We start from the raw sequence: 5,478 nt of genomic DNA, 5'->3' as shown, positions 1-5,478 counted from the left end.
TCCTCCGCCTCCTCCTCCCGCCATTAAAGGCGCAACCGCCGCCGCTCCCGACGCCTTCCGAGCCGCCGTCCCTCCGCTCCGGCGAGCGGAGCGGACACACACGGGGGCCGCGGTTTTGGGGGCCGCGGCCCCGCTAAAGGTTCCTGCTCAGAGTGGAGCAACGGCCCACCCACGGCAGCCGCCCGCAGCAGGGTAGCCCCGCATGGGGATGGTCAAACGAGGGTGCTGGGTCCCATCACGCTGGCAGCGGATGTCAAGCGGGGGTCCATCAGGAAGGCCCCGCAGTGTTCCGGGCTCCTCAGCCCACGCACCTCACTAGTGGGGATGCCCCTTGGGTGAAGCACCTGCAAATCCACACAAATAAGGAAGCACGCACATAAACCCTAATGTGGACAGAGGTCCATGAGGCTACCCCCCAGACCTTGGGGTGTTTGTGGGCCAGGTGGGCACAGCAAGCCCCAGAGCACTTCTGAAAGTCAGCTGAGGCAGGGGGAGCAGTCAGGATGTACCAGACCTATATGGGCGTATAGGAGCAGAGCCCATGCCGGGGAACAGTTTGGGGGCTTCTGGGAGATGGGGGCTGCATGTGCAAAGGAGCCAGTGGAGGTGCTGTTGAGAGCTCTGGGAGCAGGACTGCAGAAAAGGCTGGAGGCCACTGTAGTGTGAGCTGGAACGGACAGAGGGTCCTGTGGAGCAAGAGCCAGATGCTGCCCAGCTTTGGAGGCTCCAGGATGCTTCACCAGGGTCCAGGAGCTGCTCTGGCACAGGCATCCCAAAGTCAAGAACCCCAGTTCCTGCAGTTGGAGATAAATGTGACGGGGAAGAGCCCTTAGGTGCTTCTAAGCCAGGCCCCTGACGTCAGCTTCGAAACACACAATGTAAGCACAGGCTGTCGGCACCAAGAGGCCCAAGCTGCAGCCGTGCTGGCACTGTGTGCTGCAGAGAGCAGTCATTGCTCCAGGTTGTACTAAGATGGGGGGCTGCAACCTTCTGAATGCCACTGCCAGTCAGTGCCCATGCTGACTTGACAGTCCACTGAGACCTGGGAATTGTTCCTCTTTCATGGAAGCCATTGGGAACCAGTACTGCTTCCCTCTCCCACTGCAGGGCCTGCTTTATTACAGAACTTTGCCTGCACTCGGAGAATTTAAAATTTAATTGAGTTTTTCGTAGTAATGACATTTCCTTACACATGCTCCATTGAGCCTCTGTTTTTTTCACAGCTTATGTAACAGTGAGCAGATGGGAAGGCAGGTAATAGTATGCAGCCACTGCTGGATCCAGCCGAGGGTTGCTCTCCTTCCCTGGGCGAGTGCACATCAGCAGAGAAGGGATTTGCCAAAGCCCAGCACCGCTTGTGACTTTGCTGCGAGTGGCAGGCTCATACAGGCACTGAGAGAGGTGGGTCTGATACAGAGCTGGGAAGGATGGATCTGAATCAGCATCCAGGAGAAGCAGCTCTCAGCATGCCTCATGGGAGCAGAGTTTGGGGTGACACTGCTTGGCCAGCAGGTACAAGGTCTGGGAGGACAGTGGCCATACCAACTCTCCCCCTATTGCTGACTGAGGCAGCGGGAAGGAATTTGAAGAAATCCCCAATGTAGATGCAGCCCTTGGGGATGAAATTGGAGTGTGTACGGACACTTCAGCTACCTTTATTTTAATCATTGACAGCTTAAAATAAGAACTCTTTAATTAGAAACATTCCCTTAATTGAATTGTAATCAAGCTTTTAGTGCTGGGCAGCCATGTGATCTATTAACACCCACCTCTCTCCAAGCATTGCCTAGATACACCTCTTCCCATGGAGTAATTTTTATTAGGGAGCCTGGGCCAGGGGCTGCTGATTTTTGCTATGCATGTAGCAGCCAGTACTGCAGGGACCCTGTCTCCATCAGGGATGTCATTGCTCCAGCAGTGCAACAGGTAACTTCTGCCAGTGTCTGAAAAAGGAAGTTGTTATATATGACACAAGCAGCAGGATCTCAGCTAGAGAGAGGCCAGCCGGGGTTGGGTTGGGGAGGGAATAAATTGGAGGGACAAGCAGAATCCATGCTCACAAACTCTGCTGGGCCTTCTCCTTTCCTCCCAGTGATCAAAGTGGTGGGTAGCTGCAGCACCTTTTTTCCTCTGTGTACCTCTCCAAAGAGGAACACCCCCGCAGGTTAGCACTGTGTTAGGCACCAACCAAGGTACACTAAGGCTCTGTTCAGACAACAGCACCTGGAAGGCTGTCTAATCCCCCGGACCCAGTGGTGAGACGCAACTCACACATTCAAAACAACATTTCTGGATGAGGCCCCAGGAGTCCTCACCTTGTCCTGATTGCCTGGTTTGCCTGGAAAGGATCTTTGGGTGCAAGAGCATGGAAGGGAGTCCAAGCCCCTCAGCTCAGAAACCGGGGCCCTGCACCTGGGACACCTCGTGGCTATCTTCACAGGATTCAGACGTGGTCAAAGCACCCTTAGATACTATAGGGAGTGCTGCTGCTGGAGGCAGGCAAGCAGAAGATGGGCTACATTTGGCTGCTGTCCTATTCACACGCAAAGGTCCTTGGGCTGTCCCCAGTGCTCTCATTGCAGCGCTGTAGAGGGAGCCCATGGCAACATGTCCTGAGCAGAATCTTGTGGGCTGGTGTATCCAAGGGGGCTACACCTCACTGGACACCCAGCCAGCCTCTCCACTGCCCATGATGTCATTCCTCAGGTAGGAAAAGAAAAGAAGGGCTAGAGTTGTGCTGTTTATTCACAGTGTCACGGCTGGGTGGGTGGCCTTCCAGAGTCATGGTAGATGATATTCATAGCACCTAGTAAAACTCACGGGAAAGCTGAGCTCCAGTGACCTAGCAGAGCTCAGAGAACTGCCAGGTTGTGTTTGGCAGCTCTGCCTGAGCAACAAAGAGCAGAATCCCATTTCACCCACTCTCTAGAGAAGGACAAACTGCTTTGAAGACCAAGGTCAGTTTGCCACAGAGACACTTGCGTGTGCTAGGGAAGTGAGAGCAATCAGGGAAAGAGCAGACAAAACTTTGACACTGTGCTGAGGTTCTACTTCTGCAAGGCCAGTGAAAGTAAGAAGAGATGAGAAGCAAGAACAAACACATTTCCATCTGCAATTCAAGAGCAAAGGTACCTGAGCAGGAAGGTACCTGTGGCTTGACACGTCCAACAGGGCTGCCAGAGTTCTTCAAAGCATTGACTCACAGCTCATTCAGAACGTGCAGCCCCCACTCCAAAAACAGTGAGCGATGTTCATAGAGCCTCTTTTACACAACATACACCTAGTTTCTCAGTACTTTACAAATAATAATAGATTTGCCTTTTCAATACTCATGCTGAGCGATACAGCAGCATTTTAGGGAAGATCCAGCATTCCTGGAGGGAAGGTCAAATGCAGCCTGCAAGGTGGGAATGCTGATCTGAGCACTTTACCAGAGCGCTCTGCAGTTTAAAGCATTTTCTAGAGTCAGGTGCATGTCCCCCTTCACATGCAGCAGGGAGCAATAAATACTCCTGCAAATGAGACATCAGGATCCCAGGATAGCACAAGGCTAAAAACAAAGCAAAATGCCAAAATAAATAAAACATAGCTAATAGCTACCTCTGAAAAGATTGCTGTGAGTGACTCGCTCAGCATCAGGTAGGAAATCCGCAGCAAGGGCAAGGATCCAGGCCAGCACACAACTGCCTCGGCAATGAGTCACTCTTTTCTCTTCACACTTTTGGGGAAAAAAAAAAAAAAAACACACAACAACAGAAAGATGATGCTGAGTCCCTGCAAAGAGCTGTCGTCGTGACACAGCCCAGACTCATCCACAACACCATCTAACCTGTGTGCTGCAGGTGTCCTGTGGAAAATAAATCTGTGGCCACATAATTAAAGACTCGACCATAATTCATATGCACGAGGACATTGAAGGGCACCTGTACAGCCAGGCTTGGTGATGACATTTCTCAGTGATGAGAAATGTGTATTCTGATATAACAGCGAGTAGCAATTGCCTGTTGTCCTCAACAAGGAGCAGGACTAGCAAGAGGTGACATGTGCCGTCGGGTCGCATTTGGGGTAACAGCACAGGAACATTAAGAGTTAGGAGGAAGACTTGGGAAATGACCCTTGTTTGGACACTGGAGAAGTCTCCAGTCCCAGAAACACAAGCTGATATGGCTGTAATATGGCAATAGCCCCTTTCCCAAACAACCCAGGACTTCCCTGCAGCTTGTGCTCTCATCTGCCTCCCAGTTTCATTTGCTGTTCCCCAGATTTTTGCTTCTCTCCCTTGAGTTTCATTCCTTCTGTATTCAAATCAGGGAGTTTTATCCACCAGGCTTCCCAGAAGGCAAAAGAGAGGTGTCTAGGAGCACAGGGCAGAGGAAAGCACTGAGATGCAAACGGCGCGTGACACATAACAGCAGCTCTAGAAGGGAGAGCCCTCCCAGTTTCCCCCTGCAGTGCTCCACCCTGGGAAAGCCCATATGCTGTCATAACAGCCTCAGAAACCAAAAGGGCTGGGCAGGTTAGCAAAAGTTGAAAAGCTTGTAGCTGTGAAGCTGTGACAAGTCTTCTTTCCATGTTTAACAAAACCGTGTAATTTGTCCGTGCTGGTGGGGGAGAACAGTAGTGCTTCATGGAGCTGGCAAAGCACAGCCTCCATGTCATAAAAACTGATGTCCTGCCCAAGGACAAGCCCTTGCTTGAAAGCCCAGAAGTTCCGCATATATATATATATAATCTAGCCCAGGAAAACTAGTAGTGAGTCCACATTTTCAAAATGTTCCCAATTCCAGCTGAGACAATCACTTCCTATGGAAAATTTCTGCTCCAGTGGTGAAACTTTGACAAAATATAAGCAAGTGAAAACAGGGTCTTGAGAGGGGAAGTGTTTGCAACCTTAATAATAGGAGCTGTTCCTGGCCACACCTGTAATTAAGTGCATTTATTGCTTTTTTCCATATAGCCTTGTCTTTTTTATCCTCATGGTATTCCCAGCCTCTGTCAGTTTGCAACTGGCTCTCTTTATTACACCCCTGCTGGCTTGCTTTGGTGAAAAAAAAATATATATAAAGGAGGAGCTAATGGGGAAAAGAAACTAACAAAAAGCAATATTTAGGTGCACTCTCAGAGCTGTGTCAGGCCAGGGCAGACGTATCAGAGAACCACAAGACAGGGCCAAGGTTCCTTGGGAGGAGCTGGACTCAGGGCTGAATCAGCAGGATCTTACTTGAAGATGTGTAACCTCATCCTGCTCTCCTGCATGTTGAGTGCTCTCTGGGCGCCAAGGCAGCTGAGTGCCTACAGGGTGGTGGGAGAACCTGGCCCAGCAGGCCGGGCAAAATGAAGGGCCATAGGGGAGGCACCATGTCTTATGGGTGAGGAGAGAGTAGTGGAAATAATTTATTTCCAATTCAGCCAGGCTTTCAACACCGTCTCCCAGTGTTCTGCTATCCAAGTAAAGATGGTGTTGTCTCAATAAGTGGC

This window comes from Vidua chalybeata, chromosome 5 (assembly GCF_026979565.1).
Source record: "Vidua chalybeata isolate OUT-0048 chromosome 5, bVidCha1 merged haplotype, whole genome shotgun sequence".
NCBI classification, from domain to species: domain Eukaryota; kingdom Metazoa; phylum Chordata; class Aves; order Passeriformes; family Viduidae; genus Vidua; species Vidua chalybeata.
The sequence above is the reverse complement of the archived record's forward strand: the minus strand, read 5'-3'. Positions refer to the sequence as shown.